The sequence below is a fragment of the Drosophila sechellia genome, chromosome 3L, assembly GCF_004382195.2.
Source record: "Drosophila sechellia strain sech25 chromosome 3L, ASM438219v1, whole genome shotgun sequence".
NCBI classification, from domain to species: domain Eukaryota; kingdom Metazoa; phylum Arthropoda; class Insecta; order Diptera; family Drosophilidae; genus Drosophila; species Drosophila sechellia.
The window spans coordinates 21,645,128-21,664,469 of NC_045951.1; the positions used below are offsets into that span (position 1 = coordinate 21,645,128).

Here is a 19,342-nt window from a genome sequence, read left to right on the forward strand (position 1 = left end):
CTTGAAATCGTTTTTGCTGGCATGGTTATAGCCTCCTCAGCCATTATTATGATTATTTCGCGAGTCTGACAAAACCTCAAGAAGTTTATTTTGGTTTTTGAAAGGCTTGTGGGAAAACTTTAAAGCCAATTGAGTGAGCTCAACTTTCAATATTAGAAACTGTTGGAAAATATTTAATATTTACTAAGTAAAATTCATAAAATACATGAACATAAAACATCCAAATTGAAAAGAGTCCAGAATAAAACAAACAATTTGATAATGCAACAAACGCAATACGAATTCAATCACATCAACATAATTTTAATATCTGAATATAAACAAACTGCTTTGAGAAATGTATTTGAAATGTATCTCACAGATAAGCACGCATCTAACTGGCATTTAAAACATTCCTAAGTCTTACCAACAGCTTACACACAGCTTTATTGGGATATCACTCAAGTGGGACAAATATTTGATAAGTTTCCTCGGGTTCCCTCCTTATCTCTCTGTTTGGCTACCCAGGCTTTCCCAGCAGCCGGTTCTCGGATTTCACCCAGAACTATCATCATTTATTGGCCAGTTGACTAGCATCTGAAGTTGACACTCCCACAGCGCCGGCGACGACAATAAGTGTAACTCTGTAAGTCCGTTCTCGGAGTTCCCCTGCGAGCAGAAACTTTGCCCACTTTCACCCGCAGAGTAGGAGACGTAGAAGTCGGCCAAGTCACGCAAAGTCAAGTCAAGTCGAGTCAACTCTACTGAATTGAAGACGGGGACAGGCACTAAATGGCCTCGGCGAATCCGCTTTAAAAGCTGACATAATCAACAAGCCAAGAAGTGGATCTGGAGATGGGGATGCGGATGCCGATGGGAATGGGGATGGGGTCCCGGCCTATTAGTCGCCCATTATTTTGTAGATACTTTTGCGATAAGCCCTTTGCCGTTGCCGCTGCGCCGAAAAGCGGCGATGATGATGATGATGCCACACCTAAAGAGAAATACTAATTTCGTGTAATTTATTTTCAACTTTTATTACACGCGCCCCGAGGAGCGGGAGTCTTATCAAAATTTTAATTAATACGCATCAGAGAAAAGTTTTGTGAAAATGGTTTCAACGCCGAGCGCCCGCTGTTGCCGGCTGGCCAAGGCCGAAAGGGCCCAAAGCCAAAAGCTTCTTCTTCTTCTGACGTTAATTAGTGCCATCCGAAGTGGCTGGCGACTTTGTTGCACTCGCTGGCGGTAGTGAACTACAACAAACAAGCCACAACAAGCCATTAGCTGTTTAGAGCAGCCAACAAAAACCAAGAAGCGATTAGTATCTTAAAAGAACTTAAAAGGTCGTTACCCTGGCCCCATCTAAATACGCAGCGAAACAAAACAAAAAATGTGGAATACGGCGAACTTGGCCAGCGACTAATTATTTAATTTCAAGTTTTAAGCATGCCTCAAGACTGTCAGTCACTCTGAATGTAGCTTACCCCTGCGGGCAACCCCACCCCGATCCGCTCCACTCGTAGGTACCCAACCCATTAAGCGCAGAGATAACAGATCCATTATAGGAGAATTACGAGTGCGCAACATCAACGGAGCGCCATCAACATCACAGTCGTCGTCGTCATCTTTTGCTAATGACCATCGATGCGATGTCGATGTTTTGTGCTTGTGGCCATCGCAGTACATCACTCAAACCCAAGGTTGCCTAAGAATTGACAGCGGCGGCGGCGGCGGGAGGGGGCTTGCTCTTGGTTTCCAATGTATCTGGTCGGTGTCCATCTGTTTATCTCATTTTCAAGTGGTTACGCTGCACAAAAATAAGACGAACCGGTGCCGAAGCTTCATTACAAACTCATTAAAGTTGCTCGAAATGAAACAACAGTTTTGGCAACCTTTTGAACCCCATGCGTGCGCACTTTTTCCCCAGATAAAGTGTATCTGCGAGATACATTCGACATTACCATCGACATTGGCATTAGCATTAGCGCGATGTTCTATTTGGTCGAACTGTGCTGTTAATTATCGGCGGATGATTAATTATGGCATTCGGTCCAGTTCGAGCATCGCAAGATCTGCGGCTTGCTTGGGGTCCGGTTCGGAAAACTCCCCAGCTCTCCCTTTTGATTGGCATATGAGTAATGAGCGTTTTGTTCTGCGTTTTTTCCTTTTCCACTTTTCGTATTTCATTTTTTTGGTGCCCATGACATGCGAACGTCTTGGAGTGTTTTGAGTAATTTTTCTGCTTGTACAATTTGTGTGTGAAATTGTTTTTCCCCTGGTCATACCACAAATTCTATCTGCTGCCCACACACACTCGTCATCGGTTCGTAAATAACTTCTATCCAACAGCTTGCATGTCATCACTTCAGAGTTCAGATACGGAGTTCTGGGTTTCTTTCTCAGCTTTTGTTACTCGCTTTTTGTATTTGTTTGATTGGTCCGCTGGTGCTTTCATTACTTTCTCACAGCTGTGGCTTAGTGGCGTGCTCAGCGCTTAGAATTCAATTAGTTTTATAGACATTATCCAATTTGTTCCTCTTCCATTTTTATTCGTGGCTATGGGAGTGTTGGGTGCGTGTTCCGCGGGAGTGTGAGCCCGGTATCCATAGCTGAAGCGATTCGCGTGCGGAGCTCAATGGCTATTCTGGATCGCACTCTCTATTGTTCCGTAAAGCACTATTTGTAGTGGCGACACGCACACTCACAGAACGCCTACGCACACAGACACTCCTTCATAAATCATAAATACATGCTGGCAAATTATATGGATGAGAAACCCTCTGGTTCTGGTTTCGGTTCTCCTCCAGCAATTTCTGTGCTCGCGCATCGAAAGCACCAACCCAAACCAAATAAATAATAGTTAAATTTTTTCTATTATATCTTTCCAGACGCATAAATATTTTGTTATTTAATTTTGTGATATTTACCCTCGACATTGCCTTGGGCTCTTTTATTGAGTGTGGGGAGTGTGGATAGCAAATTGCCCCAATTGTTACGGGGAGTTGAGGGGATATGTGTGAAAGCTCTTCAATGGGATAAGAATGGACTGTTAGTCTTGCGATGATAAGCTATATTCTTCCATTGCAAATTGCAAATAGGGCTTAAAACTATTTACTACTTTTGCGGTCCACTCCCTTTTTGGTCAGCATTACAAAACGGAATTGCAGTGATTATTCGCAGGGCGAAGAAACTGGCAAATCAATTAACTGCCAAATCAATTTACAATTTATGCATAAACTTTATAATCAATAGACTTAAGCGCACGATGACTCCGCCTCGATCTCAATCCCGATCCCCCTACCATCCCACCATCCTACCATCTTGTCAGTTTCAAAGTCAAAGCCGTAACAATTATGGAGGAGGGGCCCAGACCGAGGACGGGCAAATCCGTTAGGCCATAAAAGCCATAAATGCTCAATTACAGGAAGTAAATATGCACACTTGATTGCAGAATATTGCGTAGATGGCCAGGCCTTTGGTTCTGGCTTTTACTCAGTCTTTGGCTAAGACTCCGGTCTGAGCTGAGACTTGTCCTGGCCAAGTTGGTTGACTTTTAAAATTATCGCACATATCAAAACTGCACAAAGTGTCTGAGCCTGTGTGTGTATGGCAGGGAGAAATTTAATTTCATTACTTTCATGTGACATAAACCGTTGTCGGATGGCCCGGCTGGATTTGGCCTGGGCCTGGTCAAAAGCCTCTGGTCGTGTTGTTTCGTCTTCCCGGGCTTCATGGCTCCTCTAAGCATTTTGATAATCTATTGCACATAACGCAAACCTCAAAAACCGCAAAACAGCCATCCCATACCCCAAGACACTCCTCATGACTGGATCCTGGGTACTGGGTACTGGTTACTGGATACTGGAACCCCTCTACCATTCCATCCCATCCGAGCTGAAGGCCCCATCTTCGGGGCTATTAGTGCGTCGTTGTCTTCGGCGGGACAATGCCAAGTGCGCATATTTGCTTTAGCGGCCGCATCTTCGACAACGGTCGCCTCTTGGCCAAGACAACGGATAATTGCAGAAAGTACCGTTGGCCATATGCGAAAGATTCTTTTTCCCAACCCCACACTCTCCCTCATCCCAACCAGGCCTGGCCGCAATTTTCGTTGCGTTTGCAAAATATTCGCTGGTGTCTCACCAGCTCAATTTATGAGCGTTGAAAAGGCTTAGAAAACGCGAAAAGGGGGGAGGGGTGCACAGAGAGGGGCCCCTTGATTATGTTGATAATGTCAGCAGGAGAAAGGGGTTAAGAGGGGCCAGCGCCAAACCAGTTCCAACCGGTTCCCAGGCAGCATCTTCTTCTGGCCGGCCAGTCATATTAGCCCGTCCCGTTGCCAATGTCGCTGCTTGTACCTGTTGTTCGTGCTGCTGGCGTGCGTAAACCGCCGGAGTGCAGCCCAATATGGTCAACGCTCTTTTAACCATGTTTACACGTTAAGTGTGTTTGTATGTTAAGCATTTGCCTCTTCGCCTCTTTCTTGCGATTCTCGCTTCCCAGGCTCGGGCGCCCGGCATTCCCAATTGTTTTTGCAGTTGTCGCCGCTGTTGTCGAGTGTCTTGCTAATCACTTTTTGATTGTCAGAGGTACCAGAAATCACACCCGGCCCAAAAGATGTAGATAGATTTGCTCTGCATCCTCTGCATCGGCCAGCTGAATTGGTAAATGACCATCTTGAACCGGGTAACCTTTCTAGCCTGGGCTATTTGTATATTTGTTTTGGCGTTTGTAGCTGATATCCGCACACTTTACTTGCTAACGGGACTGCAGATGCCACCAAGCCAAAAGGAGTTGCGTGAAAGCATATTTATGTAAAGTGTGTGTGTTTTTTTCGAAAGGCGAGTTAAGTGACATTGCAATTGGTGAATGGCAAGCGGAACGCAAAAATAAAAATAAACTAAAGCTAAATCCATATCTTGCATCTCCCTCCACCAAGCTGCATCGCGCTCTCTTTTCTCTTTGCGGCGGCAATTTTTATATTCATCATTAATTAAGCGCTAAACAGACGCCCGCTGCGCGGAGTTTCTGGGGGATTTTCATCGGGAAATGGTGGGGCTCCGAAAAGCGCTCAGCATGACATCATATTCAAGAATCGGTAAGGGAAGTCGTCTTACATACATGTATGCACGTATGCATGTATGGAGCAGTGCGAGGGGCGAAATGTGAGTGCTGTAAACTGAGAAAAATCGTTGGAAAGTAGGTAGTTCTAAAAATCTTTTGGGAATTTAATAAGTCTACTTGGTCAAGGGGACTTTATTTACTTACACCTAGATGATATCAACATATTTCTCCAACAAATTAAATATGCTACCCTTAGCAATGAGAATCCTTAAAGCTAGTAACCTTTTTTCTTAGTGCACTTATTAAAAACTGCATGGAATTGATTTGGAAATAGAAGCAACCGCCGCAGCTCATCACGGGGATGGAGGGAACGATTATGATGGTGATGCTGCCGGATTGCGGACGCTGCGTGGGGACTCCTGCCCGGGCCGCGTGTTAATTAAAAGCCACTGGACGCTGGACCGGGCGCCTGGTGGGCATGCGGAGAGAAGGAGGGGCGATTAGAGGCGACGGGGAGTGAGTGCAACAACCTTGGCACTTCCTGGGTACTTAGTCAACGCTTCGGCCTCTTGATTATGGCTGCAGTGCTGGGGTGGGGAACACACACACTCGGTCTATATCTATATATATAAATGTGTACTCTTGAATGCGAATGCGTAGGCAGCACCAATATATACGCTCCCCATAAATCCCCTTTCATGCCCAGTAGCTGGAGACAAGGCGATTTGAGAATGGGCACTGCGAACTGAAACTGGAACTGGGCATTAGCGTCCGCTGACTAATGATGAAATGCGTGGCATTCGCTGAGCTGGGTTGGGTTGGGTACGGGCACGGGTACGGGTACGGGTCCCATTTATGTAGAAAAGGATTAAGGCCATAAACCAAATGGCTGACGTTGGAGCTTAGCATGAAAAATGATTGCCGGGCCAGTCATCAGTCGGTAGTTTTTTTTTTTAAAGGCCCAGCCCTACCCTCCGAAGGTAGGTGTTAAAGTGCCACAGATTGTGGCCTCCGTCTCGGACTCCTCCGATCTCAGCCAGCGGAGACAAGTGCACTGGGGGAGAAATAAGCTGGGATTGGAAGCTGGACTGGGATTGAGATTGGAAGCTGGGTGCGTTCTCGGGCGGCCAAAGCCTCTGAGTTATTTGCATAAGTATTTCTGATGTACGTTGATGATGGAATTTCAGTGACTTGATTAAGGCGGTGAAAATGTGTCCAAGCATTCGGGTTATTCAGTATGGAAAATTAATTAGAAATACTGGCTAGGGCGGGATTGCCAGCGCCAAGAGCGCCTCGATAATTCATGCCAGGCGATTGAAATCGGTTGGGCCAACATCTTTGGATAATACTCGGACATTTGTTCACTGGCCTCGGCGAAATGCCCCCGCAAGAAAAGTTTTTATTTATCAACTTTCTGTCAAAGTTTTGCGGCCACCGGAACGAGCTCCAAGTCAAACAAAGCTTGACCACATCGAGCGAGACAATGGCACCCAAAGGCGCACTTAAGGCGGTCAAAATGCACACAAATCAAACTTGGCCCAGTCCGGTCGGGAGACGACCGTTGGTCTTTTATTAAAAAACCGTAACTAATGATGCCTAAATTCGCAATAAAAATGAAAAACCAAAGGCACAATATGGTCCATTAGAGGGCTTTGTTGCTGTTTTTGCCGAGCTATTAGAGGTACGTCGCTCGCAATTTGAAACAATTTTAATAATACAAAATAATATTGCGCAGAGAAGCCAGAAAGGCAAACATCGTGGCTAGAAGAGCGGGCGGGCACCGGCTTATTGTGACAAATTTTAAGTAATTTCATTTTTATTTCACCAACAACTTCAGCTTTTTATATTGTTCAAAGGCCCGAAGCAAAGGAAGTAGACGCAAACGCACAAAATCAGCCCAAAGAAAAATCCGAAAACAAGGCAGAATTCAAAGCAGCTTTTCACTTTATATAAATTTCCCTTTCGCAGAATCCCAGCCTGCTTCCGTCTCATTAAAGTCGCACTGGGGAAAAACAAAACTTTCGTAGTCTCCCGAATTCCCAGAATATTTATTTGCACCTTCGCCGAAGGAGAAACGCTCTTCCCTTCGACACTTCCCGCTCTTGTTTTGTTTATTTTGCATGTGTCTAAAAGGCAGACAAAGCCAAAGTCAAAGCCAAAGCCAAATCCAAATCCGAAAGCCACATGGCCCAAGGCGTGCGAAAGCCGACAAAACGGAAAATACTTCAATCAATGTAAAAATTGGGCGAAAAAGGTAGAACATATAGGCCAGGTTGGTGGGACTGAAACGGCCAGCAGTTGGGCAACTGGGTGGCTGGGTGGATGGCACCAGGAAGTGGAAAAATAATCAGAGAAGTTAAATCTGTGGGCGCCATATGCCCACCGCCAGGTCGACAGACAAACCGACTGACACACCGATGGCGAGGGAGTCAGACAGAGACACACCCAGGCACATAAACAATGAAATGGCTGCTTAAATATATCTTCCTCTTGTATATGCATACCCTGTAGAGCAAAAAAGGGTAATCCCTAGGGCATGACAATTGGAACGAAGATTTGGGCGATGAACCAAACGACTGTTACGATTATTATTACGATTCTTCCAAAAATCCAATACTTTCATCTGTATCTGTCCCAAGAAATGCATCTTACATTTAATCGTAAACCATGAGATACATTAACAAAATTGTGTAATACAGGCTTTGGCTTTGCAATGCAATGAGTGTCTTTGCTTCGGTTACAACCAGCCTTCAAACAAAAAAATTCGACTCGGTTTGTTTGAAAGCCGAGAGCAGAAGTACCCTGCAGACTGGGTAGGTTTGGACCGGGGTTTCGCCGCCCTCATGGCAATTGTACTGAGCTTTTGAAGGCTCCTTGAAAACCTATTGGAGCTATAAATCCTTTGTGTTTTCAATTTTTATTTTATTGCTCTCCGCAGGCAAGTGTGTGTGTGTGTGGGTGCGTGCCTCGCCCAAAGTGTTTGTTCGTGTATGCGTGAATTTGAGTCCTTGTGGCAAGGTGAGCACCAAAACACCGAACCGAACTCTGCCATTTTTCGGGGGAGTGACTCAGTGGCAAGAACAGAGCCAAAAATTACAGCACGCTTTCAGGAACAAGGCGCAAATGCACAAAGTAGTAGAATTTAAACAGATACAACTCAAACTCGGCCCCTGGGGGTTGGCCACTTCCATGTCTTTGGGGTTAGTCCTGGGACGAACACTACACTTCCGCGTTCGAGGCAATTGAGTTAATCTAGCAATGAGTTTAGGCCTGATGGGGCAGGTAGAGCAATTGGGGATGTGTAAAATTGTTGCTGGGGTGGGGGTCTCTGAAGTGGGCGTCTCTGGAGTGTGGTTGCAGCAGATAGCAGATGTGCCTAAATAATTGCTGATAAATAACAATAATTCCGGGGACGGGCGAAGACAAAAAACGTAATTGGACGCCCGGATATTGAAAGTGAAGTCAGCCAAATAAAAGTTGATTTGTCTGGGATATTATATTCGGACCTGAATAATTCCATTTAATCTGGGCAGATTGCTCCGTCATTTCCGAGCCTGATTCTTGAACACTCTTTTGATTAGAACCCGGGTTCTAAGGTCTTTAAGTTTGCTGATGTTTCGACTGTACAGTAATCATTTGTTTTGTTTTAAAGCTAGCACCAAAGTCGCTGCACAATGGGATCTTATACATATATACACTCTAAGGACTCGATTGCATTCATGCTCCTCGCTTCATGTTCTATTCCCCAAGCAATTCATTCAGTGTAGCTCTTTATTCGCCCGCTGTTTTTGTGCCATTATTGTTAGAGTTGCTTTGTTGGTGCTGCTCGCTTTTCACCATTTAAACGTAGAAATAAATGACTCCTTGGCTGGAAAGTTTATTTTAACCTCCAAGCCCGAGAGTGCACGGAGCAATAATCGAATTTGAGTGAATTAAGATTGGGGAATTGGTCTCGAACAATGGAGTGAGTGGAAAGTCCTGCCACATGCGAAAATTATCCCTAAAGTAAACACAATAAGAGGTAGAGAAGAGGCTTTCTCCGGCTGACCCTCCTCCATCCACTCGAATGTATTTTTTTATTTGTTTGCCGATAACACTTGGCACTAAAAGGGGACCACGATGATGGCAGCTGGCACATGTCCTGGTCGGCCTGGCCTGCGACAGCAATCAGGACTCTCTACAAATAGCAACAAGCCAGCTTCCCCTATCTCGCCCTATCTGCTCTCCGCTTGTGTTTGTGTTTTCATCAAATAAAATTGACACACACAAGTGTTAGCCGCTTAGGTTGACAGCCTTCCCTTTACTTCCATTTCCGCTGCCACATCTGCTCTAAGCTCTCCTTGGCTTTCCCTCGTCGGGGGATCGAGGATCCTACGGCTAAGGACCCGACTGAGGTCTCCCCATGCCCACTTTGACTTTGGCCGCCTGGTTAACTCCCCATCTTGGTGCTTTTGGGGTGTTTGTGCTAGGCCTGAGCTTTTGATTTGACAGTTTAGTTAAATTAAATTGGGGTTTAGACAAAATAAATAGGAAGCCCTGAGCGAACGGAAAATCTATTCAGTGACGTGAGTCTCCTGAGCCCAAGGATTTTTGTTACGTTGTCAGGAAATCTAAAATTCGGCTTATGTTTTGCAAAAGCAATTAATTATTCATAACATAAGTAAAAACTTATGTTATGAATAATTAATAATAAACAACTTTAAGAAGATGCTTAGCAGAAAACTTGTGAAATTTAATAAAAACACATAAGTAAAATAATACAAATTTAATTTTAATCAGTGAATTTAAGCCCTTTGCATTTTAATGGGACACTTTATTCAATATTCTACGAATCGGAAATTTCTCAATTAAGTATACAATTAATTTGACTTTTGACATTAATTTTGTTTGTTTACATTCGTGGCGACGTACAATCACACAGCCCAACAGCTACAAGGTAAATTTCAAATGTCTAAATTGCCATTTACCTTCATCAGAAAACTCGCCTGCAAGTGGAATCTAGTTATATCCTAATTCCCACTCAGACACACCCACATAAACACTTTATACCCCCTCCGAGCCCGGTTTAAAGTTTAAAAGCGTTTGAGGCAACGAAATGTTTGAGCGGCAGAGCGAATCCCGGAGGGTTGGGGTTGGGTGATCCAAGGGTTTTCCCGGGTTATCCAGGGTTCGGAGGGGTGGAGTTGGCTTGGGGCGCCCGGCGATGCCTGCGTCAATTGAAGTTTTAACATACAAATGTAATTAAAACGTTTTACGTATCCGCCGCCAGGCACAAGAACCAACAGCACAAAGTGTATGGGGAAACCCTTGGCGTCTCGGTGTGTGTGTGCGTGTGTCCAGAAAGGGGAAAGCGTTTTCCATTCCTCACACAGCCACAAACACACATCCCTACAGTATAGTATACACTCACACAAACCAGGCCGAAACACTCGAAATTGTTGCCGGCGGATGCAATAAGTTGGTGATAAGGTGTTCATTCCCTGGGGTCCGCAGGGAAAACCTTTTGCAAACTTGTTAAAAATCAGAGAAACGGGGAGAGGATACAAAAAACGTGTTTTCCGAGTTGCTCCCCGGCAGTGAAAACAATGCCAATGTCGTTGTTAACCTTTTTTCAGCATTCGCCGCTTGGCTGCCGGGCACCCACCACCCATTACTGGCCCAACCCCCACCGGCGGAACAGCTCCCCTGGACTATGACGCAAACAATGATATTTACGTTTTTTATCTTCGTTACCCCGACCTCGCCCATTTCCCTCTCGAATTGGAAACAAGCCGAAGGGCTCCAGGCATCTCGGCACGTTTTTGGTGGCATTTGCTGAGGAGCGAAATAAAAACGGTGGGGATGAGACTCATATCAAAGCGATCATGGATTTATGGCCTTAATAATAGACGAAACGGAAGGGACGGGCCGGCTAAAATGGACAGAAAAGGGAGAACGCCAGTGGACCAGTAATTAGAAAAAGGATTTTCCTGTACATTTTTTCGGAAATGAGCCATTTCGTTTTCTCCGAAAAAATAGGCCATAAAATACGTGAGCTGTTGCCCAAATGGAAATGGCGGGAATTTACGCGAGACTTCTATCTCAAATCTTAGTTGTTTTGAATTTAAAAGTCCACTCTTTCGTTCAATGTGCACTTATTAAAGTGTCGTCGTCCCGTCGTCCCGTCGTCCCCATGGTATATATTCATCAAATTCGCCCTTTAAAAGCGACCCTCAGGGTTGACAGCTTATCAAACTTCCAAACAAAGTCACAAACAAAAAAGAATCCCAAAAAAGGAGCAGCTGCCACAAAGGGTGCACACCACACACACACATGTGTGCTTGGAAAATATGCGGGATGCGAGACACCATTTGCTCATTAAAATAAAATTTTTGCACAAATATTAAATAGCCGAAAATGTTCCGAGGCATATAATCCGAATGTCGCTGGCAATCCCCAATCTGCGACTGACATTGAGTGGTTAAGTGGTGAGCCGGAGGGCAGGGGCACTTTCATTGCGGGACGAGTGCAAGTTCATTTTTCTGAGATAACTCTCTGGTGGCACGGAAAGTGTCAAAAACGCTTAATAAACGTCAATGTCAGGCGATTCCAAGTCAGCGGCGAAATTCAAAATTTTTCAAACAAAACACACTTCTGTCAGTCGGGGAAGACGGGCTGCGAGGCTGGTGGGAGTGGGGGATGGATGCTGTCAGGGTTTCAGGATTGGAGATTGGTATTGGGGATTGGGGATTGGAAACCGAAGCGCAATTGAATTCGCAGAGTCAAGCGAACCGGGAAAGGAGCCGGAGCATCCTAGGACACCCACGACACACATCTCGATGCCAATCCCTCAATTCCGGCTCTCGGTTTCACACACTTTCATTTCATTTCACTTCCATCCATTCCGTTTGGTTGGCTTCGTCTCATCCAGCCGTCGTTCATTCGCTTGACAAATGGAGTGTCATAAATGCAGCCCTTAAGGGCAGACCTCCCCCAACCTTCCACCCAAAACACCTCCCACCCCTTTATGCTAAACGACACGTAGACAGGCAGACCCATCCCACAGACAACCACCCCGCCCCTTCCACCACCCACGCAAAGCAGGCCGGAGAGCTAAAAATGCACTGGGGGATTGGAAATTTATTTGAATTTGCTTTTAGTTTTCGGGTTTGCCTGTGTGTGAGATACATTCAACAGATTTCGATGGCAGCCGTTACGGATCGCATTTAAAAGTGGTTTCAATGTTCAAACTGGGCGACAGAGTTGTCTTTTGCACTGGTTGCACTGATGGACGAAAGATGTACCTAGTAGGCATTCATTTAATTAATTTATAATTTTACCACGGTATTTTCAAAGAAATTTGTACATATCTGCAAGTTTTGATTATTTTTTTTATTATTTATGATATCGTTATTATTTTGAAAGAGAACTGGCTGGTAAACTGGTAGATTACTTGAAAATCCGGATCATCGACTATTGATGCAGTCTGTCCGAGCAGGAGTGCTTGCTCCTGACCACCAATTGCACGGTACCAAAGAACCAAAAGAACACCACCCACCACCCAGCTGCAGAAGGGACACCACCCGCAACCACAGACGAAAAGTGACAGACGTCAGCTTAACAATATGACAAATACAATTTTTCGTCTTTATAATTTAATTTTGCTATAAAAACGCATTATTGTATAATGCGTTGGGCTATCTCTGACTGCCCCGCCCCCTTACCAACATCAAACGCAGAGTGCTATCATCAGCGTCAGCATTCGCATCCAGCATCCGCATCCGCAATGGTATGCGCACTCGCATCCGCATCCGCATTCGCAGGCGAGTGGGCGTGGCCGGAGGGAGAGAGCCAACAGCGTTTGGGCGGCACACTCTCGGACAATTGAAAGCGATATATAAAAAATAGTCACTTCCTCTGGCTCGCTCTATCTCGCTTCCTTTGTTTCTTCTCATAATTCCTCCCTTTTTATGAATTCTTTTTATTCCTCCATTTTTGCGGTATTTGTCAACAAGGAGGGGGTGGGCGGATGATAATGGAGTGGGGGATGGGGAGAAGTATCTGGATGAACGCCCTAGAGTTAATTTTGAGTGACGTGCAAAGTTTGTTAATTGAATTTGCCTTTTTGATATGTATGTCACATTGATGATGACGCCGCAGTACAGTGGGGACTAGCTAAGTGGGTTGTGTACATGACATTAATTGAGCGCACTAGTTAAAAGGGTTGTTTGCGCTCCCCCTCCCGTCCATTACGTCACCACCCCACCCGTACCCGATCCCGCCGGTTATGGACAGCCATCAGGTTCAGCCAAGCTGAGTTGCCAGTTGGGTTTCGAGAAATTGTTTAATGCAAATGGGCAAATGGGCGAATCAAGTTCCCCCTCGGGGCTACGAGACTGAGATTGCGGATAGGAGAGTGCTAAAAAACAATGGGGAGTGGGGCGGTCCCAGAAGTGGAAAATTAAACAAGCGTTGACTTTGGAAATTAAAGAATCCCTTTGATGAGTGCTGTCCAATTAGGGGTTAGAACAACAATGAAATTATCTCTTCCTTTTGGCCATTAAATGCAATATTCTGAAATTGGTCCAATAACGCTATTACGGCGCTATTTTAAAATTACTTCAAGTATGGAAATAGTTAGCAGAGAAAAGAGCTTGTTAAAGCGAAAGAACTTTAGTAGTTCATAGTTTGGAGCTGTCTTTCTTATCACACACCTGATTGGTCGATCCACTTGTCCGAATGTCCACTGTGCACTTTCATTAATCCGGATGTTACTCTTTCTGTGCGCTGTGCTCCACTTTGATTTTGATTGTGTGCAGCTGCATTTCATTCGACCACGTTTTCACCCATCCTACCCCATTCCATGCCACACCTCCTGCCCGTTTTTAATCATTTTAATATGCCACTTTTTGTCCGGCTGTCCAACGCTGCTTAATGCATCAATGAATTTAACAGTTATCAACGGACAAGTGGCGAGGCGGGAAAGTCGGGGGATTGTTGGAGGAGCCGGGGAACGGGACTGACAAATGGCACGGACTAATTTATATGTGTCGAATGCCATCGCATGCATTCATACAGCCTTAGTGGGCAATAATCACTGGACGATTTAATGTAATATGACCATTGAAGAACATTTAACTCGTTCAATTGCTGTCATTCCCGTTCCTGTTCGCCTGCTCCATTTTCCGCTGGGTTACAAATTGCCACACTGACTGAACAAGACAAAGTGATTGATATTTAATCTAAAATAAAAGCCGAAAGTCCGTTGGGCAATTTCAATTTTAATAAAATGCCTTTTATCTGCATGAATAGAGGGGCGGGATAGATAGAAATGCAGTGGGTCGTTGGGCTTCGGTTGGGATGATTGAAAGATGGAGAGGGAGATGAATGAAGGATTCTTCCACTTGGATCTATACAATGTTTACAATCGGAGGGCGGGTGCCGGCCAAGTTGCATTGCATTGCACAATTTGTTGCTGTTTGATTTCATAAAATATTAACTAGCAATCTGCAGTGTCTGCATATATATGCTGCTTATGTAGAAAGCCGGCCAAAGTCTAGGGTTAGGCAAACACACGCAGCTCCCGAAGATGAGAATCCGACTGAATGATGGTCAGACGGACAGCCAGGCTGGCTTAAAATCAACTGAAAGCGATTTAATTTGCCAGAGTCCGAGATAGAGAGCACTCTGGCTGGAGGATACAAGCTCCTTCGGTTTTTGTCTGAGGCTTCAATACCATCCAAAACACTCAACGTACTCGATCCCCCCTTGAACACACTTTAACTATATTAATTTATATACTTGCTCGCAGCGGTAATTTAAGCCAACTGAAGTCGCCTGCCAATGCCAATATCATCAGACCGCCCCGCCCCACGCCTCCAACTACTCATCAGCATCATCAGAGGAGACGGGCGAGCGGGAGTGGGAGTGGGAGATTTGGAAGTGGAATTGCCTGGGTGTGGGCTAGAGCCTGATTCTGGGTGGAGATTTCGTTTCTTGATGACTTTGCCCAGAGGCGCGCTCTCTTTTTGGCGCTGACGTAGGGGAGAGTCTGCCCTGCCGAGAGATGTACACATTGTACACACAGAGCAGACTTTGTGCACTCCTGCAGGCAAATAAGCAGCCAACATGGCGGATACGTAATCAAATGTACATAAGGCATCAAACGACGACGGCGGCGACGCCATCAATTCCTAAGCCAAAACAAGCGCGGGCGAGTGTGTGAGCAGGAAAACTCACTTGGCTCTCCAAAGAAGCTCCTCTAGCATATAGTATAGTACATCAAGTGCAGGCTAGAAGGCTGGCCGGCTGGCAGGCAAGGAAATGGCGCAGGAAAGGAAGGACAAGCAGTGCACAGGAAAACAATTTACAATGCCACCAACTTAACAGGATGAGCAGCGCAGCAGAGGAGCCGGCTCAGAGGCGGGGTAGGGGTGGGGGAGGCTGCATACAATTTTGGCACTGGCAAATGGCAATAGATAGCTGAGACAGTTAGATAGTTGGCAGCAGGAAGGGGCGTTTCGCAGAGGTGGGCTCGACAAGTTCTCGGGAAATTACGAGTTCAAGAGCTTGGGCCCGCAGACCTCTACCTCCATTCATCACACTTCGAAGCCGTTTGCCATTTTTCCGTTTTCCCCGGAGGTCGCTCCATCTGAATCATAGGAACCTGTCGTAAGCTGCTAACCTTTCTGAAAGCGTGAAAACTCCGAAGAACTTTGCTGGCAACTCTCCGAAGGCACACATTAGTTGGTCTGTGTGTGAACAGAAAGGAATGCTAACATTTTGATATTCGTGTGATATGTGTAGTGGGATTCAGTGGGAGTCAGTGGAAGTCAGTGGGAGTGAGGAGGGGAGCCAGAACCAACCCTTTTGCTGTACGTCTGCTCCGGAGTAAATCTGTACACGATGCCGGGCATTAGTCGCGCTTCGAGTGGGGGTGGGCAATAAGTTTAATGTGTGCTGCGAGCATATTCCAAGGCCTTTGCTAGCCAGCTGTCAGTTCAGCTGAGTTCAGATGACTTGAGCGGAGTCGAGTTGAGTTTGCCGTGATGACGGTTCCCCTCTATGTACTTCCCTGAACTGTCCCAGCTGACGTTGAATTATCATAAATTTCCGAAGTTTGTTTTTGGCATAACAAAACTTGGGCGGAGGTCCTCCTCCTCCACGAGCCACAATTCTGCGAATGGGAGTGTGAAAAGTTGCCATCAGGCGAAAATCACGACAATTAGGTTCATGTTGTGTGGCGGCGCAAAGGGTTTCCAGCATTGCAGTGGCGCAGAGTGGAAGGACTTTGCATAAGTCCCCTTTCTCCCCGCCTGCCCATCCTTGCCGCATAATCCTATTAAATTCACGTTGCGGCCTGGAAAAGCAAAGTAAAGCAACTAACCGGCAGGGGGAAAAGCGCAAAAGGTGCTTAATTTGTGCGCTGCTTTTATTGATTTCCCCCAGTCACCGCCCCTTCCCCTTCCCCATTCCGATTTCCGATTCCCCGCCTCCGCCCTACACACACACACACATTAGAAGAGGAGCTCCGGCTAAGAGGCATTAAAGTCTTGACAAGGCTATTAAATGCTTAAGAGGCAGCGACGTTAATGACAACATCGCAAAAAGGCCAAACCAGGGCAAACCAGGGCAAGGAGCTGTCTGCTCGAGCAGAAGTAGTCAGGCAGACGCGACGAGAGCCGCGCAAGGATTACAATTTACGAGTCCTGCGAACCATGAAGGTGTGATAAAATTTCAGCAATTAAAAAAACGTGTGCGTTGACAACGCCAACGAGAACGAGAACGGGATCCGGCTGGGAAAGATGGGGAGGAGTCGGTGGGTGGTGGTGGAAACGCAGCGTCGAGGACCTGCGACAAGTACAACAGGAGAGCCGAGTCAACGTGGCATGCAACTTAAAAAGAAAGTGGGAAATTCAAATTTCAATAAAGGTCTTAAAGGAATACTCTTTCGAAGAAGAGAAACAAAATTTAAGAAGACACTCCCATTAATTATCGAAATAATGGTGTTAACAGCTTGCCTTGCCTAATTAGAAAGTATTTGGAAAAAACTGCTTAATAATCAGGTTTTTTAATTAAAGGCTACCTGTTTTTCTGCTTATTTTTGTTTAATTAAGACTGAAATGTGTAGACCAATGTTATGATTTATCACTAAATCTATCTCAAAACTCATGAACACTGTCTTTAAGACCCTCTCAGTTTCCTTCAGTCGACATTGGCGACATTTCTGCTTCTTCTCCGAGAGTCTTTGTGCTGCCAACACACACACACACACCCATGGGAAGTCACCCACACACACCTACAAATAAAGTTGCGAGCAGTTTAAACGTCGTTGGCATTTGAGAGCAGCTGCAAGAATATTGCAAATTTATGCGCCCTCCCTTTTTGCATAATTACCCCGACGACCCTGGGTAACCTTCCCCACTCCACCCACCACCTGCCGCCCCGCCCCCTTCCCCGGACAGCGACCACGCCCACGCACACGCAGATTTTGATAACGTCGCTTCATGTTGGGTGCTTGCAACATTGCAGCGCGTATTTTTAATTTCCGTCAGTTGCCGCTGTCTCTCTCTCTCTCTTTTTTCTAGATAAGCGGGAAACATGTCAAGGTATGACTATGTGTTTGGCACTATGTGCGAGTGTGTGTGTGCCGGTTTGGGTAGATAATGTAAAATTAAAAGGGAAGCTGTGCAAAACAGGCAAAACGGGAAGAGGAACTGCGCGCCTGCGATCTTGAATTATGCGTTCCCAGATTACCTCCCCTTCCCCCTTTAAAAAAAAAGGACAGCGAATAGTCAGAAAGAGGGGGGGAGCGAGGGAGAGGGGCAGTTATCGCGCCATAGATGATATTTCTACAATTTATGTTAAATGTTTCGCCACAGCAGCGGCGAAGCGGGAGAAGAAAAACTTTTAATTAGCTAACTAAAATGGCAAATGGCGCAGGGTCTGAGATATGATTAATTAAATGCCGGCATGTAATTCGGTCGGTAACAACACGCAGCACTGGATCCAGATGATATAAATTGGGGCAAATTAATTGCAACAGCCTCAGGTGTGTGTGTGTGTGTAAGTGTGTGCATGGGTGAGTCAGCCTCTCCGCTTGCGTGTGTGTTTGTGGGAAATTTTCGAGGTAATTAGATGATGGAAAACGCTCATTTCGCTATCAGATGTGATGGGGAGGGGAGGGGGATAAGTGGGAGGAGGGCGCTTTGTCGAGGATAAGACAGATGGATAACTTTTTTCTATGCGCTATAATCTGTCAGCCGGGATAAAGCAGCTTGGGAAAGTGCACATCCTGTTAAGTGTGATAAAAGATGCGGCATTAGCAGAAATAAATCAAATGCTCAGGTGGAGGCTGGACCAAGGCACTGACCACCAGCTGCGTGTTTCCTCGTAAATGATGGAGAATACAATCTCCCAAATGAATTGAGCAAAATTATTAAATGGAAAACGGAGAAATCGAAACCAAGCCAGTTAAGTAATTCAAAAGTTAGCTCCTCCGGCCAACATTTTAAATTCAAAGATTTTATAAGCAATAAATCGCCTTCAATTTCAATCGATTCCTGGCCAAGTGAAAGCCAAAACAAGCAGAGTTGTGTTCCTGCCGATTGAAAGGTAAAGCGAATATTTGGGAAGCCTCTACATAGTTCCATATGAAAACAAATAATTAAATCAATAAAATTTTGAAATATCCACTCTGAAGACAACTCCCCGAATTCCATCAGCTTCAATTACGGTCGAAGGGCGGAGAGAAGCCCCCATCTCCATACACATCCCAATCCACTTTTGACTTTGCCAACATCATCAAAATTTTTGCCAAACAACAAAAAGATGGAGAGCAAAGAAATTGGGGAGATGGGGCTGACAAGGGAAGATGGCAAGCATAACGCCCATTTCCAGTCAACTGCCAATATGAAAAGCCGAATCCTTTCACCCGGCACCTAGCCACCCATTACCGACCACCACCCATCGCCCAGCACTCAGCCACAACAAGCTGAGAGAACATTTTCCAAATATTGAGCAGGCAGACAGCAGGGGTCATGTTGTTATATGTATAAGAATTTACATACACCCACGTCTATCTGGCTTCTGTGTTCGACGAGGCCGGCCAACATGTGCAAAGAAATCGGAGGAGAAAGGACGAATGGGGACGATGGGGATGGTGGGGACGACAGGGACGAGGCCCACGAACATTTTTGTATTTTTAAACCGAAAAAGGGTTTACCCATCTGCTTCTTTCCTTGGTCTTGGGCAAAACTACTTATAGAACTTTAACTTTGGCAACTCTGTCAAAACACTTGGAAGAGCCAAAAGTGCAGGG

General features: G+C 45.5%; 1 protein-coding gene across 1 annotated transcript in view; it reads left to right on the plus strand.

The window, feature by feature from the left end:
• Positions 1-19,342, plus strand: part of LOC6616542 (MOXD1 homolog 2) — a 111,951-nt gene that overhangs the window by 51,362 nt on the left and 41,247 nt on the right. The window lies entirely within an intron of this gene.